Source organism: Carcharodon carcharias, chromosome 30 (assembly GCF_017639515.1).
Source record: "Carcharodon carcharias isolate sCarCar2 chromosome 30, sCarCar2.pri, whole genome shotgun sequence".
Classification (NCBI taxonomy): Eukaryota; Metazoa; Chordata; class Chondrichthyes; order Lamniformes; family Lamnidae; genus Carcharodon; species Carcharodon carcharias.
Genome location: NC_054496.1, coordinates 21,273,758 through 21,292,541, shown reverse-complemented (window position 1 = coordinate 21,292,541; position 18,784 = coordinate 21,273,758).

Genomic DNA, 18,784 nt, shown 5'->3' with positions numbered 1-18,784 from the left:
ACCCCGAACTGCAAGCACGTTCTCATTCACCCCAAACTGCAAGCACGTTCTCGTTCACCCCGAACTGCAAGCACGTTCTCATTCACACCCGAACTGCAAGCACGTTCTCATTCACCCCGAACTGCAAGCACGTTCTCGTTCCACCCCGAACTGCAAGCACGTTCTCGTTCACCCCGAACTGCAAGCACGTTCTCGTTCACCCCAAACTGCAAGCACGTTCTCGTTCACCCCGAACTGCAAGCACGTTCTCGTTCACCCCGAACTGCAAGCACGTTCTCGTTCACCCCAAACTGCAAGCACGTTCTCATTCACCCCAAACTGCAAGCACGTTCTCGTTCACCCCAAACTGCAAGCACGTTCTCATTCACCCCGAACTGCAAGCACGTTCTCGTTCACCCCGAACTGCAAGCACGTTCTCATTCACCCCAAACTGCAAGCACGTTCTCATTCACCCCGAACTGCAAGCACGTTCTCATTCACCCCGAACTGCAAGCACGTTCTCATTCACCCCGAACTGCAAGCACGTTCTCATTCACCCCGAACTGCAAGCACGTTCTCGTTCACCCCGAACTGCAAGCACGTTCTCGTTCACCCCGAACTGCAAGCACGTTCTCGTTCACCCCGAACTGCAAGCACGTTCTCGTTCACCCCAAACTGCAAGCACGTTCTCGTTCACCCCAAACTGCAAGCACGTTCTCGTTCATCCCAAACTGCAAGCACGTTCTCGTTCACCCCCAACTGCAAGCACGTTCTCGTTCACCCCGAAGTGCAAGCACGTTCTCATTCACCCCGAACTGCAAGCACGTTCTCATTCACCACCCAAACTGCAAGCACGTTCTCATTCACCCCAAACTGCAAGCACGTTCTCATTCACCCCGAACTGCAAGCACGTTCTCAGTCTCACCTCCCCGAACTGCAAGCACGTTCTCGTTCACCCCGAACTGCAAGCACGTTCTCGTTCACCCCCGAACTGCAAGCACGTTTCTCATTCACCCCCGAACTGCAAGCACGTTCTCAGTTCAACACCCCTAACTGCAAGCACGTTCTCGATCACTCCCAACTGCAAGCACGTTCTCGATTCACTCCCAAACTGCAAGCACGTTCTCAGTTCACCCCAAACTGCAAGCACGTTCTCAGTTCACCCCAAACTGCAAGCACGTTCTCATTCACCCCAAACTGCAAGCACGTTCTCGTTTCACCCCGAACTGCAAGCACGTTCTCGTTCACCCGAACTGCAAGCACGTTCTCGTTCACCCCAAACTGCAAGCACGTTCTCGTTCACCCAAACTGCAAGCACGTTCTCGTTCACCCCCAACTGCAAGCACGTTTCTCGTTCACCCGAACTGCAAGCACGTTCTCGTTCACCCGACCAACTGCAAGCACGTTCTCGTTCACCCCAAACTGCAAGCACGTTCTCGTTCACCCCCGAACTGCAAGCACGTTCTCGTTCACCCCGAACTGCAAGCACGTTCTCGTTCACCCCGAAACTGCAAGCACGTTCTCGTTCACCCCGAACTGCAAGCACGTTCTCGTTCACCCCAACTGCAAGCACGTTCTCGTTCACCCCGAACTGCAAGCACGTTTCGTTCACCCCGAACTGCAAGCACGTTCTCGTTCACCCCGAAACTGCAAGCACGTTCTCGTTCACCCACGAACTGCAAGCAAGTTCTCGTTCACCCCAACTGCAAGGCACGTTCTCGTTCACCCCAAACTGCAAGCACGTTCTCGTTCACCCCGAACTGCAAGCACGTTCCCGTTCACCCCGAACTGCAAGCACGTTCTCCTTCACCCCGAACTGCAAGCACGTTCTCATTCACCCCGAACTGCAAGCACGTTCTCATTCACCCCAAACTGCAAGCACGTTCTCATTCACCCCGAACTGCAAGCACGTTCTCATTCACCCCAAACTGCAAGCACGTTCTCATTCACCCCAAACTGCAAGCACGTTCTCGTTCACCCCGAACTGCAAGCACGTTCTCCTTCACCCCAAACTGCAAGCACGTTCTCGTTCACTGCAAGCACCCCCAACTGCAAGCACGTTCTCGTTCACCCCGAACTGCAAGCACGTTCTCGTTCACCCCGAACTGCAAGCACGTTCTCGTTCACCCCGAACTGCAAGCACGTTCTCGTTCACCCCGAACTGCAAGCACGTTCTCGTTCACCCCGAACTGCAAGCACGTTCTCATTCACCCCGAACTGCAAGCACGTTCTCATTCACCCCGAACTGCAAGCACGTTCTCATTCACCCCGAACTGCAAGCACGTTCTCATTCACCCCGAACTGCAAGCACGTTCTCATTCACCCCGAACTGCAAGCACGTTCTCATTCACCCCGAAACTGCAAGCACGTTCTCAGTTCACCCCGAACTGCAAGCACGTTCTCGTTCACCCCGAACTGCAAGCACGTTCTCGTTCACCCCGAACTGCAAGCACGTTCTCGTTCACCCCGAAACTGCAAGCACGTTCTCGTTCACCCCGAACTGCAAGCACGTTCTCGTTCACCCCGAACTGCAAGCACGTTCTCGTTCACCCCGAACTGCAAGCACGTTCTCGTTCACCCCGAACTGCAAGCACGTTCTCGTTCACCCCGAACTGCAAGCACGTTCTCGTTCACCCCGAACTGCAAGCACGTTCTCGTTCACCCCGAACTGCAAGCACGTTCTCGTTCACCCCGAACTGCAAGCACGTTCTCGTTCACCCCGAACTGCAAGCACGTTCTCAGTTCACCCCAAACTGCAAGCACGTTCTCATTCACCCCCGAACTGCAAGCACGTTCTCATTCACCCCAAACTGCAAGCACGTTCTCGATCTCCACCCCAACTGCAAGCACGTTCTCGTTCACCCCGAACTGCAAGCACGTTCTCGTTCACCCCGAACTGCAAGCACGTTCTCGTTCACCCAAACTGCACAAGCACGTTCTCGTTCACCCCAAACTGCAAGCACGTTCTCACTTCACCCCGAACGGCAAGCACGTTCTCGTTCACCCCAAACTGCAAGCACGTTCTCATTCACCCGAACTGCAAGCACGTTCTCGTTCACCCCCGAACTGCAAGCACGTTCTCATTCACACCCAAACAGCAAGCACGTTCTCATTCCCACCAGTCCCGAACTGCAAGCACGTTCTCGTTCACCCCGAACTGCAAGCACGTTCTCGTTCACCCCGAACTGCAAGCACGTTCTCATTCACCCCGAACTGCAAGCACGTTCTCATTCACCCCGAACTGCAAGCACGTTCTCATTCACCCCCGAACTGCAAGCACGTTCTCATTCACCCCGAACTGCAAGCACGTTCTCATTCACCCCAAACTGCAAGCACGTTCTCATTCACCCCGAACTGCAAGCACGTTCTCATTCACCCCAACTGCAAGCACGTTCTCTTTCCACCCCAAACTGCAAGCACGTTCTCGTTCACCCCGAACTGCAAGCACGTTCTCTGTTCACACGAACTGCAAGCACGTTCTCGTTCACCCGAAACTGCAAGCACGTTCTCGTTCACCCCGAACTGAAGCACGTTCTCGTTCACCCGAACTGCAAGCACGTCTCGTTCACCCCGAACTGCAAGCACGTTTTCGTCCACCCCGACTTGCAAGACGTTCTACATTGCACAGCAAAACTGCCAAGCAAATTCTCATTCACCCCGAATGCAGCACGTTCTCATTCACCCCAGAAACTGCAAGCAGTTCCATTCACCCCAAAACTGCAAGCACGTTATCATTCACCCAAACTGAAAGCACGTTTCTAGTTCACCCCGAACTGCAAGGCACGTTTCTCGTTCACCCCGAAACTGCAAAGCACGTTATCGTTCACCCCACACTGCTAAGCACGTTCTCGTTCAACCGAACTGCAAGACGTTCTCGTTCACCCCGAACTGCAAGCAGTTCTCGTTCACCCCGAACTGCAAGCACGTTCTCGTTCACCCCGAACTGCAAGGCACGTTCGCGTTCACCCCGAAACTGCAAGGCACCGTTCTCTGGTTCACCCCGAAACTGCAAGCCGTTCTCGTTCACCCCTAACTGCAAAGCACGGTTCTCGTGCACCAACTGGCAAAGCACGTTCTCGTTTCACCCCAAACTGCATAAGCACGTTCTCGTTCACACCAAACTGCAAGCCCGTTTCTCATTTCACCCGAACTGAAAGCACGTCCCCGTCACCCCGAACTGCAAAGCACGTTCTCGTTCACCCCGAAGTGCAAGGCACGTTCTCGTTCACCACAAACTGCAAGCACGTTCCTCATTCACCCCGAACTGCAAGCACGTTTTCATTCACCCGAACTGCAAGCACGTTCTCATTCACCCCGAACTGCAAGGCACGTTCTCATTCACCCGAACTGCAAGACGTTCTCATTCACCCGAACTTGCAAGCACGTTCTCATCCACCCCGAACTGCAAGCCGACGTTCTCATTCACCCCGAACTGCAAGCCCGTTCTCATTCCCGACTGCAACGTATCCCCCCGAACTGCAAAGCACGTTCTCATTTCAACCCCGATACTGCAACGCATCGTCTTCGATCACCCCGAACTGCAAGCACGTTCTCATTCACCCCGAACTGCAAGCACGTTCTCATTCACCCCGAACTGCAAGCACGTTCTCGTTCACCCCGAACTGCAAGCACGTTCTCGTTCACCCCAACCTGCAAGCACGTTCTCGTTCACCCCGAACTGCAAGCACGTTCTCGTTCACCCCGAACTGCAAGCACGTTCTCGTTCACCCCGAACTGCAAGCACGTTCTCGTTCACCCCGAACTGCAAGCACGTTCTCGTTCACCCCGAACTGCAAGCACGTTCTCGTTCACCCCGAACTGCAAGCACGTTCTCGTTCACCCCGAACTGCAAGCACGTTCTCGTTCACCCCGAACTGCAAGCACGTTCTCGTTCACCCGAACTGCAAGCACGTTCTCGTTCACCCCGAACTGCAAGCACGTTCTCGTTCACCCCGAACTGCAAGCACGTTCTCGTTCACCCCGAACTGCAAGCACGTTCTCGTTCACCCCGAACTGCAAGCACGTTCTCGTTCACCCCGAACTGCAAGCACGTTCTCGTTCACCCCGAACTGCAAGCACGTTCTCGTTCACCCCGAACTGCAAGCACGTTCTCGTTCACCCCGAACTGCAAGCACATTCTCGTTCACCCCAAACTGCAAGCACGTTCTCGTTCACCCCAAACTGCAAGCACGTTCTCGTTCACCCCAAACTGCAAGCACGTTCTCGTTCACCCCAAACTGCAAGCACGTTCTCGTTCACCCCAAACTGCAAGCACGTTCTCGTTCACCCCAAACTGCAAGCACGTTCTCGTTCACCCCAAACTGCAAGCACGTTCTCGTTCACCCCAAACTGCAAGCACGTTCTCGTTCACCCCAAACTGCAAGCACGTTCTCGTTCACCCCGAACTGCAAGCACGTTCTCATTCACCCCGAACTGCAAGCACGTTCTCATTCACCCCAAACTGCAAGCACGTTCTCATTCACCCCAAACTGCAAGCACGTTCTCGTTCACCCCGAACTGCAAGCACGTTCTCGTTCACCCCAAACTGCAAGCACGTTCTCATTCACCCCAAACTGCAAGCACGTTCTCGTTCACCCCAAACTGCAAGCACGTTCTCATTCACCCCAAACTGCAAGCACGTTCTCGTTCACCCCAAACTGCAAGCACGTTCTCATTCACCCCGAACTGCAAGCACGTTCTCGTTCACCCCGAACTGCAAGCACGTTCTCATTCACCCCGAACTGCAAGCACGTTCTCATTCACCCCAAACTGCAAGCACGTTCTCGTTCACCCCAAACTGCAAGCACGTTCTCGTTCACCCCGAACTGCAAGCACGTTCTCATTCACCCCGAACTGCAAGCACGTTCTCCTTCACCCCGAACTGCAAGCACGTTCTCATTCACCCCTAACTGCAAGCACGTTCTCATTCACCCCGAACTGCAAGCACGTTCTCATTCACCCCGAACTGCAAGCACGTTCTCATTCACCCCGAACTGCAAGCACGTTCTCATTCACCCCGAACTGCAAGCACGTTCTCATTCACCCCGAACTGCAAGCACGTTCTCATTCACCCCGAACTGCAAGCACGTTCTCCTTCACCCCGAACTGCAAGCACGTTCTCCTTCACCCCAAACTGCAAGCACGTTCTCGTTCACCCCAAACTGCAAGCACGTTCTCGTTCACCCCGAACTGCAAGCACGTTCTCATTCACCCCGAACTGCAAGCACGTTCTCATTCACCCCAAACTGCAAGCACGTTCTCGTTCACCCCAAACTGCAAGCACGTTCTCATTCACCCCGAACTGCAAGCAAGTTCTCGTTCACCCCGAACTGCAAGCACGTTCTCGTTCACCCCAAACTGCAAGCACGTTCTCATTCACCCCAAACTGCAAGCACGTTCTCGTTCACCCCAAACTGCAAGCACGTTCTCATTCACCCCAAACTGCAAGCACGTTCTCGTTCACCCCGAACTGCAAGCACGTTCTCATTCACCCCGAACTGCAAGGACGTTCTCATTCACCCCGAACTGCAAGCACGTTCTCATTCACCCCGAACTGCAAGCACGTTCTCGTTCACCCCGAACTGCAAGCACGTTCTCGTTCACCCCGAACTGCAAGCACGTTCTCGTTCACCCCGAACTGCAAGCACGTTCTCATTCACCCCAAACTGCAAGCACGTTCTCGTTCACCCCAAACTGCAAGCACGTTCTCATTCACCCCGAACTGCAAGCACGTTCTCGTTCACCCCGAACTGCAAGCACGTTCTCGTTCACCCCGAACTGCAAGCACGTTCTCATTCACCCCGAACTGCAAGCACGTTCTCATTCACCCCGAACTGCAAGCACGTTCTCATTCACCCCGAACTGCAAGCACGTTCTCGTTCACCCCCAACTGCAAGCACGTTCTCGTTCACCCCCAACTGCAAGCACGTTGTCGTTCACCCCCAACTGCAAGCACGTTGTCGTTCACCCCGAACTGCAAGCACGTTGTCGTTCACCCCGAACTGCAAGCACGTTGTCGTTCACCCCGAACTGCAAGCACGTTGTCGTTCACCCCGAACTGCAAGCACGTTGTCGTTCACCCCGAACTGCAAGCACGTTCCCGTTCACCCCGAACTGCAAGCACGTTCCCGTTCACCCCGAACTGCAAGCACGTTCCCGTTCACCCCGAACTGCAAGCACGTTCTCGTTCACCCCGAACTGCAAGCACGTTCCCGTTCACCCCGAACTGCAAGCACGTTCCCGTTCACCCCGAACTGCAAGCACGTTCTCGTTCACCCCGAACTGCAAGCACGTTCCCGTTCACCCCGAACTGCAAGCACGTTCCCGTTCACCCCGAACTGCAAGCACGTTCCCGTTCACCCCGAACTGCAAGCACGTTCCCGTTCACCCCGAACTGCAAGCACGTTCTCGTTCACCCCGAACTGCAAGCACGTTCTCGTTCACCCCGAACTGCAAGCACGTTCTCGTTCACCCCGAACTGCAAGCACGTTCTCGTTCACCCCGAACTGCAAGCACGTTCTCGTTCACCCCGAACTGCAAGCACGTTCTCGTTCACCCCGAACTGCAAGCACGTTCTCGTTCACCCCGAACTGCAAGCACGTTCTCGTTCACCCCGAACTGCAAGCACGTTCTCGTTCACCCCAAACTGCAAGCACGTTCTCGTTCACCCCAAATTGTGTTCCAAATTGGAATACTTGAAATTATACTGAATATTTTACAAATTTGGTCCTCAGAGCAGTAGCAAGTTGGCATTTATTGCTCACCTCCTAATTGCCGTGACGATGAGATGGTGGGCCTTCCTGTGTCCGGAGCTGAATCAGACAGTTTGCAACCTTGCTGTCATTTTGGAACCCGAGATCAGCTTCCAGTCTGCACCATCACCAAGACGACCTTTAACCACCCCCATAAAGTGGCTCGACTCCAGTCCTGTCACAGCTCATCGGCCGTTGAAGCTTCCATCTGTGTCTTTGCTGCCTCCAGACTTGAATATTCTAAACGCCCCTGGTCCGTCTCCCACATTCTACCCTCCATTAGCGTGAGGTTAGCCAAAAGTCTGCTGCCATGTCCTAACTCACACGATGCTCTGCTCATCCATCGCTCCTGCGACCTTCATTGGCTCCTGGTTAAGCAATGCCTCAATTTTAAAATTCTCGTCCTTGTTTTCAAATCCCTCTGTGGGTTTGCCACTCCATCTCTGCAATCTCCTCCACACCCCTCCGAAACGCCTGCCCTCCTCTAGGCCCGGTGTCTTGAACATCCTTCATCCCGGATGCACTGCAGGGCCTCACCAAGGCTCCAGACAGCACCTTCCAAACCCACGACCTCTACCACCTAGAAGGACAAGGGCAGCAGACACATGGGAACACCACCACCTGCAAATTCCCCTCCAAACCACTCACCATCCTGACTTGGATATTATCGCTGTTCCTTCACTATCACTGGGTCAAAATCCTGGAACTCCCTCCCTAACAGCACTGTGGGTGTACCTACACCCCATGGACTGCAGCGGCTCAAGAAGGCAGCTCACCACCGCCTCCTCAAGGGCAACTAGGGATGGGCAATAAATGCTGGCCCAGTCAGCGAAGCCCACATCCCATGAATGAATAAAAATAGATTGCTTCATGATTGGTGGCTGTGCCTTATTAGCCTAAGCTCTTTAGTCATATGAACATACGAACATCCAAATTAGGAGCAAAAGTGGACTATTCGGCCTTTTGAGCCTGCTTCGTCATTCAGTAAAATCATGGCTGACCTGTTTGTGTACCGAATTCCACATTCCCAGTCTGTCTAACCTTTCCTCATAAGACAACCCATTCATTCCAGGTATCAATCTAGTAACCCTTCTCTGAACCGCCTCCAATGCATTTACATCCTTCCTTAAATAAGGAAACCAAAACTACACACAGTATTCAAGGTGCGGTCTCACCAATGCCCTGTGTAACTCAAGCATAGCATCGTTAATCTTACATTCAATCCCGCTTGTAATGAAGGATAGCATTCCATTAGCCTTCTTAATTACTTGCTGTACCTGCATACGAACTTTTTGTGACTCATGCACTAGAACACCTAGATCCCTCTGCATCTCGGAATTCTGCAGCGATTTTCTGTTTAAGTAATACTGTACTTTTTTATTCTCCCTGCCAAAGTGAACAGCTTCACATTTCCCCACACCTGTCCTGCTATCTCCTTAAGCCGCTTGGTGTCAACTTTGTTTGATGACACTCCTGTGAAGCACTTTGGGTGTTTTATTATGTCAAAGGCGCTATATGAATACAATTTCTTGTTGCTGTTGAATTGTCTATGTGGCTGAAAGGCCACTTCAAAAATTAGGCAGGACAGCAAACTGTGCAATCGTGAATCAGCCACCCACTGTGCTCCTAAAGTCAAATGGAAGAGAAAGTCAGATGTGGAGCAACCTGCCTTTTCACTGCCATTCGAGATCAATTTGACCTCCTAAGGATCACTCTTGGGACAGGAGTCACACACATGACAGACTACAAGCACATCCAATTGTCTCTAGATCTATCAGTTACTATTGTGCATTGGTGTTTGAGTATCAGGGTCAAAAGGAGTCCAAGATGGCCAATGTGTAAGAGTAGTTAAGTTTACAGCGGGCACTGTGTGAAGAGTATGCTGAAGCCTGGCATTCCTTCACTGCTGCTGACGCCTTCCCCAAGTCTGTCCGATTAGCTTGACCTTAAAGAAAGAACGACTGGCACCTTTCACTACCACCTGGCGTTCCAAAATGCTTCACAGCCAATAAGGCGCTTTTAAAGTTTAGTCACAGTTGTATCGTAGGAAATGAGGTGGCCAAATTGCAAACAGCAAGATCCCACAAACAGCCAAATTTTAATGATCAGATAAGCTGCTTCTATGATGCTGACTGAAGGATAAACTTTGGTCAGGACAACTGGGAGAGTTCCCCTCCTCTCCTTTAAGATAGTGCTATGGTGATCTTTTACTTCATTTGAGAGGCAGGGGAGGGGCGGGGGGGGGGGGGTGTGCGTGGAAGGGAGGGCAGGGCCCTTGGTTTATCATTTCATCTGAAAGACAGCACCTGCAACAGTGCAGCACTCCCCCAGTACTGTATTGGAGTGTCAGTTTTGATTTTTGTGCTCAGGTCTTCAAGTGGGACCTTCAGGGAAAGTCTCAGAATGAAACTCAGTGAACACTGGGTAGCGCTCTGAGTTCCTTTGCCCTCACTGAGAGGGAACTGGCCAAGCTCCCATGGCACCGTGGATGGGGAAGCAAGGCCAAAACTGGTCATTTTGTCATGGCTGCTTCCACTCTGCTGTGATAATGTTGCTATAAATGTGGAGGAAACCACATTGAGGCTGGCAAATGGAATTCCCACCGGACTTCCGGTGACATTACTGTAGCCCTGGGGATCGTCTAAGCCCAGTTGTAGTTTTCAGGGCATGCAGATATGATGCAGCCCGCGTACATTTTTCTCCTCATCCTATAATACATTATAAACTCCTGCGTCCACATTGATGAGGTCTTGTGATACAGCGGGTAGCGTCCCTGCCTCTGAGCTAGAAGCCCCCTGGGTTTGAATCCCACTCCAGGACTTGATGGCCAATGAATGGCCATTCATAACATGACCAAAAAGGTTCATTGCCAACCTGCAAATCCTTCCAACATGCACCAATGGCAAGCAGTAAGAGCAGGAGAGACTCCTGATCAGGGGGAGGTGGTGGCATAGTGGCATTGGCTAGTATTCCAGAGACCCAGAGTAAAGCTCTGGGGGGCTGGGGTTCAAACCCCACCATGACAAATGGTGAAATTTGAATTTAATAAAAATCTGGAATTAAAAGTCTGATGATGGCCATAAAACCATTGTCATAAAACCCCCACCTGGTTCACTAATGTCCTTTAGGGAAGGAAACCTGCCATCCTTACCTGGACTGGCCCACATGTGACTCCAGATCCACAGCAAATGTGGGTGATTCTTTAAACAAGGGCAATAAATGCAGCTTAGCCACATCCCATGAACGAATAAAAATAAAGACCAATGTGATGGAAAGAATGTTGGAGCCTCTACCATCACTATTCATAGCTCCAGACTGCAAAGCACATGTTGCCACAATTCAGACTCCCTGAGTGAACTGTGTCACACCACCACCACCAGTTCACTGTCAGTGATTGTCATGCTATAGTTTCACCTTCCTGCCTGTGGTGGCACTGCAACACTTTCAATGGAGTTACACCGTGACAGGTTTACATGGGCAGGTTACACTCTAAATGAGAAGAGAGGGGCATGCGATGGAAGAAATGATGGAAAATTTTTCACAAAATTGTGGATTGATATTTCCTAGTGGCTACGGTAGCTCACAAGAACTAGTGCAGATCCACAAAGCCGATTTAGTGCTAATTCGGTGCTGAGCACAACCTTTTGACAGGCCTTTTCAACAGGGCCTGACATGTCCTCGTTGAATATTGGGCCTGACTTCAAATCAGTATCATAATGGATGAACAAGAAGACTGGCATCCTTTGGGCCCGAATTAGGTTGGGTGATTTGTTTTTCCAGTTAGAATGATCCAAGTGGAGGCTCCATGTTTAATGGAACTCTTAAAGGGTTAGAGGCAATGACCATTTTCTTTCCACTTTTCACTGCAATGGGGCATTTGTACTATTCGCTTTTACTATTAATTTTAAGTGTGATATTTATGGCAATCACCTTCTGGCTCTCCTTTCGCAACCTATTTTGTTTCTGAGAATTGCTTTGCAACTGTAGGAACCCCTGTCTCGATGTTTTCAAATTTATGAAGGTTTTCGACAGGACAGAATCTTCCAAATTGTTTTCCCTGATGTGACCCCATTTTAACGCCTCAGCCTTTATGTTAACGCTGAGGGAAGATTGGGCTGGGGGGTGGTGGTGGTGGTGGGGGGGGCTGGGATGGGTGCGTGGGGTGTTGGCAGCTGGTGGTTGACTGGGGTGGTTGCGGGAGTGAGTTGGTCAGTGGGCGAAGGGGAGTCGGGGGAGTGTGGGGGTGCGTTGGTGGGGGTGGGGGGGTGGGTGCATGGGGTGTTGGCAGCTGGTGGTTGACTGGGGTGGTTGCAGGAGTGAGTTGGTCAGGGGGCGAAGGGGAGTTGGGGAAGTGTGGGGGTGCACTGGTGGAGGTTGGGGGGGTGCGTGGGGTGTTGGCGGGAGTGAGTTGGTCAGTGGGCGAAGGGGAGTCAGGGGAGTGTGGGTGTGCATGGGGGCGGAGGGGGGCGTGGGTGTGGGCGTGGTGGGGGGTGGGGAGGCCGGTGGGTGGGAGTGGTGCTTCCAGCTGCTGAAAAACAGCATTTGTTGTAGCAGCCAATCGGGCCTCAGAGAACAGTTAACTAAGCCAAGGCCACCGACAGAGAAACAAAATCACAAAGGTTTAAAGAGGCTGCCAAAACTCAGGCCGGGGCTTTTCTGGCCCTATCATGATGGGACCCGCCGCTGGAGACTCAGCAGCTCAGCCGACAGCCCATTGACTTTCAGTGGGACCGGACGATCCTGGCGACAGGCGGGCTGGAAAACCCCCACCCTTAGGCTGACCTCCATGCCCGTCATTGCTGACTCAAAGCTCGCAACCCCAAAATTTGGACACTGTTCTATCAAAAACATTCATTCATTTGAAAACCTCTGTTATATCCACCCTTAACTTTCTGTCCCCTGAGGAGAGGAGTATCAGCTTCTTCAAGCTTTCCATATAACCACAGCCCCTTGTCCTTGGCACCTCCTCAGTACCCTCCCCAAGACCTTGACACCTTCCTCTGTGTTCCCACTGAAGGGGCGATCTTTTTTTCTGCAAGTAAGAACGTAGGAACGTAAGAAATAAGAGCAGGAGTAGGCCATTCAGCCCTTCGAGCCTGCTCCGCCATTCAATGAGATCATCGCTGACCTTCCACTTCAGCCCCATTTTCCTGCATTATCCAGAGGACACAAAGAACCAATGGGAGATGAGGTAACTTTTTTTTTTACATAGCAAGGTTACGATGTGGAACACGTCACCTAAGATTTCGGTGGAAGCAGGTTCAGTAGTCAGTTTCAAAAGGGGTTTGGATGGAATAGTCGAAAGAAAAAGAATTTGCAGGGCTATGGGCAAAGAGTGGGGGAATGGGACTAAGTGGATGGCTCTGACAAAGAGCTAGCACAAGCATGATGGACTGAATGGCCCCCTTTTGCGCCGTATCATTCTACGGTGCTAAGTATCCTTGGAAGCCCCCTGAAAGAGATAAAAGCAGCCCACCATCTCGAGTGGGAGACCTTCTCTTCAGCAAAGGCACCACCAGCTGAAACTCGAACCTGTTGTTTAATTTTCCAAATGCTGATGGAGTTGCTATTGGCAATCTCTCGATATTTCGACCGAGTGTTCACGTAATCATTGGCCTGAGCTACCAATATGCAATTGACCCTGACGCCTGGATTAAGCCTCCGCTCTGAGGCTGCGGTCCACATATCTGGAAGATATCGAATTTGTATACACAGGGAAAGACCAATAAAACCTTAAAGCCCGTCCCTTTGTGATAAATTCCACCTATTATCCTTCTCACCACGCTCCACAATCCCATCCTGCTCTCTAAATACATCCAGTTGTCTCTTGGACCCATCTATAGTGTCTGCTGCAACGCCCTTTCTCTGCTAACTTTTTCCACGACTCTATTGCAGTTTGGGTGAAAGAGTTTTCTTTGACCTCCCTTCTTCCTCTCGTCTTCCTCATTTGGAGCATGTGCCCCTGAGGATTCAAACCTTTCACCATCGCAATGAGTTTAATTGAATTAATGTTGTCAGTTCTTTTCATACCCTTGAAATCTTCAATTATGTCACCTCAAAGTCTCCTCGTTTCTGAAGAAATCAAGACCAACCTCTTTGTCTTTTCCTCTTAATTGAATTCCTGATAACTGGAAACATCCTTTTTGTCTCCCCTCTCTGCCTCTCAAGGACAATAATGTCTTCTGTGATTGATGTGGAGATGGCCTCAACTTTGAAGAATAGGTTATTGAAGGAATTGTGGGTAAAGGAGACATGGGACGGACATAGACACTGGAAATAGGATCGCGGATTTTTGAGGAGGATTAACTTCAACAGCAATATTTTGCATTTATATAGCACCTTTAACGTAGCAAACTGTCTCAAGGCTCTTCACAGGAGTATAATGAGATGAAAATTGACCTTATACCAATAAATGGAGATGTTCGGACGTTTAACCAAATGCTTGGTCAAAGACTTAAGTTTTAAGGAGGATCTGAAAGCAGGAGGGAGAGGCGGAGAGATTTCGGGTGGGAATTCTGGTGCTTGGAGCTGAGGCAGCTGAAGGCACTGCCATCGATGCTGGAGTAATGAAAACCCAAGTGCCTTGAATTGAGGGATGCAGAGTTCCCCAGAGTGTTGTAGAGCTGGGGGAGGTTCAAGAGATGGAGAGGGTTGAGAACTTGGAGGGATTTGAATAGAAGGATGAAAATTTTAATGTTTGAGGCATTGAAGCCAAGGTAGATCAACGAGTACAGGAGTGACGAGTGAATGAGATGGCACAAGTTAGGACACTGTTAGGAGGGTGTTGGTTACAGAACTGTGTGTCTTAAAGAAGTCTTTGTGGTCTCCTATAGGTTAACTGTAAGTCTTTATTAACTACGAGAACTATTTACATAAGTACAATAAAGAGTACAAGCTCGGAGCTGTCTCCAGGTTTAGGTCCTTACCTGTCTCTGCTCAACACCACACTGACCCTGGGATATGGGTCATGTGCCTTCTTACATGACCGTGTGGGCGGTACTGTTCTCAGTCCCATATTAACCCTTTATGTGCCAGACGCTTATACTAAAGGCATGGAGAATGGAGGCTTCCATGACGTTCCAGTTGGTGAAGCCAGCATGTACCTCATTGTACTGAACACACCATCTCTGTTCTCGTTCCCTGGCCTGTGCTATGAGCTGAATTTCCTTGCGGATCAATAGTTGAGATCCGACATTTGACCTCAGGAATGTTGGGCGATTGGAGGGGGAAAAGTACGGAATAGGGCCGCTCCTGAGAAATGCCCAATTGAGAAAGCGTGCATCTCATAGAATGACACAACACCAAAGGGTGACCATCCAACCCATCGTACCTGTGCTGGGCCTTAGCTGTCCAATTAGTTCTACATCCCTGTTCTTTACCTAAAACCCTGCACATCTGTATAGAGATTCAATTGGATCAGGCAGGATGCCTTGTATACTGCGACAGCATGGCTATCTACAGATGTTCCCTTAACTCGTGTCAGTTGTGGCCTGAACATCTCGAGATATTCCTTTGATAAACAAGCTATGAGACAGCCCAAAAGAGTGAGCTTGGAGGACTAGTCTATAAGATGGAGCCTGCAAGCCAGCGATAACCAGATGTTGAATATGTGTGTATGTGTGTGTGTATGTTTGTGTGTGTGTATGTGTGCGTGTGTGTGTGCGTGCGTGCATGCGTGTGTGTGTGTGGATGTAGGTGTGCGTGTATGTGCGTGTGTGTCTATATGCGCGCGTGTGTGCATGTGTGTGTGTTTGGGTTTAGGTGTGTGTGTACGTGTGTGTGTGTCTATATGTGCGCGTGTGTGCATGTGTGTGTGTGCATGCATGTGTGTGCATGTGTGTGTGTGCGTGCATGTGTGTGCATGTGTGTGTGTGGGTGTAGGTGTGTGTATATGTGCATGTGTGTCTATATGTGCACGTGTGTGCATGTGTGTGTGTGCGTGCATGTGTGTGTGTGTGGGCGTGGGGGTGTGTATGTGTGTGCATGCAAGCATGTGTGTGTGCTTGAGTGCATGCATTTGTGTGCGCATGTGTGTATGCATGCATGTGCCTGTTTGTGTGTGCCTGTTTGTGTGTGCCTGAGTGTGTGTGTGTGTGCGCATGTGTGTGTGTGTGTGCATGTGCCTGTTTGTGTATGTCTGTTTGTGTGTGTGTCTGTGTATGTGTCTGCATGTGCTTGTGTGTGTGTGTGTGTGTGTGTGTGGGTGTGTGTGTGTGTGCCTGTTTGTGCATCTATGTGTATGTGGGTGCACGTGTATGTGCATGCGTGCGTGTGCCTGTGCGTGTGTGTCTGAGTGTGCGTGTGTGTGTGTGCATGCATGCATGTATGTGTGTGTGTGAGTGTGTGTGTGCATGTGTGTGTCTGAGTGTGCGTGTGTGTGTGTGCATGCGTGCATGTATGTGTGTGTGTGTGTGTGAGTGATTGTATGTGTGAGTGTGTGTGTGTGTGTGTGTGCATGAGTGCGTGTGTGTGAGAGTGAGTGTGTGTGAGTGTGTGTGTGAGTGCGTGTGTGAGTGTGTGTGTGAGTGCATGTGTGAGTGTGTGTGTGTGTGTGAGTGTTTGTGTGTGTGTGAGTGCGTGTATGAGTGCATGTGTGTGTGTGTGTGAGAGAGAGTGAGTGTGAGCGTGTGAGTGTGTGTGAGTGCGTGTGTGAGTGTGTGTGTGTGTGAGAGTGACTGTGAGTGTGTGTGTGTGTGAGTGCGTGTGTGTATGAGTGTATGTGTGAGTGTGTGTGTGTGTGAGTGCATGTGTGAGTGTATGTGTGTGAGTGCGTATGTGTGTGTGTGTGTGAGTGTGTGTGTGAGTGTGTTTGTGTGTGTGTGTGTGAGAGCGAGTGTGTGTGAGTGTGTGTGTGTGAGTGCATGTGTGTGAGTGTGTGTGTGTGTGAGTGCGTGTGTAAGTGTGTGTGTGTGTGAGTGCGTGTGTGAGTGTGTGTGTGTGAGTGTTTGTGTGTGAGAGTGTGTGTGTGTGTGTGTGACTGTGTGTGTGAGAGTGAGTGTGTATGTGTGTGTGTGTGTGAGTGTGTGTGTGAGTGTGTGTGTGTGAGTGTGTGTGTGTGTGAGTGTGTGTGTGAGTGTGTGTGTGAGTGTGTGTCTGTGTATTATTTTAAAACTTGTTGCAATTCATTTGTCATTTATGGTTGGGTTTTACTGAAATGTTTGAAAATAATGCAGCAATTCAGATCAACAAATTTCATGAGTGAATGCCTGACTTGATCATACCACATTCCTACCTGTCCCAAATCTATACAGGTATTAATTTTCTCAGAGTGAACTTCATCGATTGGAACATTAACTGTAAGAACCCAACGTTCTCATGGGTATATGACTCGATCTATAATTTACCATTGGGTATTTGGCTGATGAAATAGCTCTAGAAAACAATCAGATCATTTTTTTATGTGCATTTTGAAGTATTAAATATTTGTCCTCAGGATGTGGGTGGTATTGGCAGTGCTGGCTTTTATGACCCATAAAACCTCATGAATGGAATGGCTGAAGGAGAAATGCTTGTTGTCAGGAATGGGAAACTTTCCTATTTTGAGCCCCCAGTTTCAGCATCTACACCGTCCCCATCAAACACTTCCAGGGCAGGTACAGCAGGGGGTTAGATACAGAGTAAATCTCCCTCTACACTGTCCCCATCAAACACTCCCAGGGCAGGTACAGCATGGGGTTAGATACAGAGTAAAGCTCCCTCTACACCGTCCCTGTCAAACACTCCCAGAACAGGTACAGCATGAGGTTAGATGCAGAGTAAATCTCCCTCTACACTGTCCCCATCAAACACTCCCAGGGCAGGTACAGCATGGGGTTAGATACAGAGTAAAGCTCCCTCTACACTGTCCCCATCAAACACTCCCAGGACAGGTGCAGTACAGGGTTAGATACAGAGTAAAGCTCCCTCTACACTGTCCCCATCAAACACTCCCAGGACAGGTACAGCACAGGGTTAGATACAGAGTAAAGCTCCCTCTAAAATCTTCCCATCAAACACTCCCAGGACAGTAATATTCTACTGACCAGTGCAGCATGAATAAGGTACATGGGCTGACTGAAGTGGAGTTTGTGACGTTCTACTGAACTGTGTATAGGTGGTTTAGAATGAGAAATGTCTTTGGACTGTCTGGACTCTGTGGAAGCATTACAGGCAAATGGAATTAAAATGAATGTACCTGGAGCTAACATATTGGTGAAAAAGCATCCCAGTAAGGTAGGGAAGTTCATACCCTTTATTATAAAGGAAGAAAGCTGCCTCAAATAGGCAGTGGAGCTCTGGAAAGCTGTAGGTTACAGCAGATACAAGAATGAATAAACAAGGAAAAAGATAAGCATAATTGGGTGAAAGGGGGCCGAGGTATTGAGGAGTACGAATGCGGAAAGGTACAGTGAATATGTGCAAAACATAAACATCAAGTCAGGAAAGAAGAGATGGAGGGATGTCCTGTTGAAGCCTTGATATGAACCTGGCTTCAGCTGTAATAGGACTGGGAACCAAAAATGCATAACTATAAGATTTTCAGGAGAGATGGTGAAGGAAAACAAGTGAGAACAGTTAATTAAGAATGAGAATTGCACGGAAAATGGAAGGTATTATTGATGGTCCTCCTCAGACAGAGGGTATATTGAATTGGGAAGTAATGGGGGGATGATAACCACATTGGAAATGAGCTGCAACTCGCCAGACGGTGGGACTAAAGCTGAAAAGGAGCGTTGCAGCCAATTTGGAAGAGAGGTTCGCAATGCTAAACCTGTGGCAATAGGCTGTTATTTTGTTGGGTATTACCCCAGGCTCAGTGGTTGCACTTTGGCTTTTGGATCTGAGAGTTGGGCATTTGAGGCTCTCACTAAAGACTTGGGTGAAAATTCCAGGCTGACACTTCCCCTGCATTAATGAGCCTGTGCAGTGCTTCAGCTCTGATGTTCAACTGAGGTGTTGCCTGTGCCCTTGTGTGAATGTAACAGATCCCTCGACATTATTTTGAAGAAGAGTGTGGGGAGTTCTCCTCACTCCTGGCTAATAACTATTCCTCAACCAAGAACACTGGAAAGGAT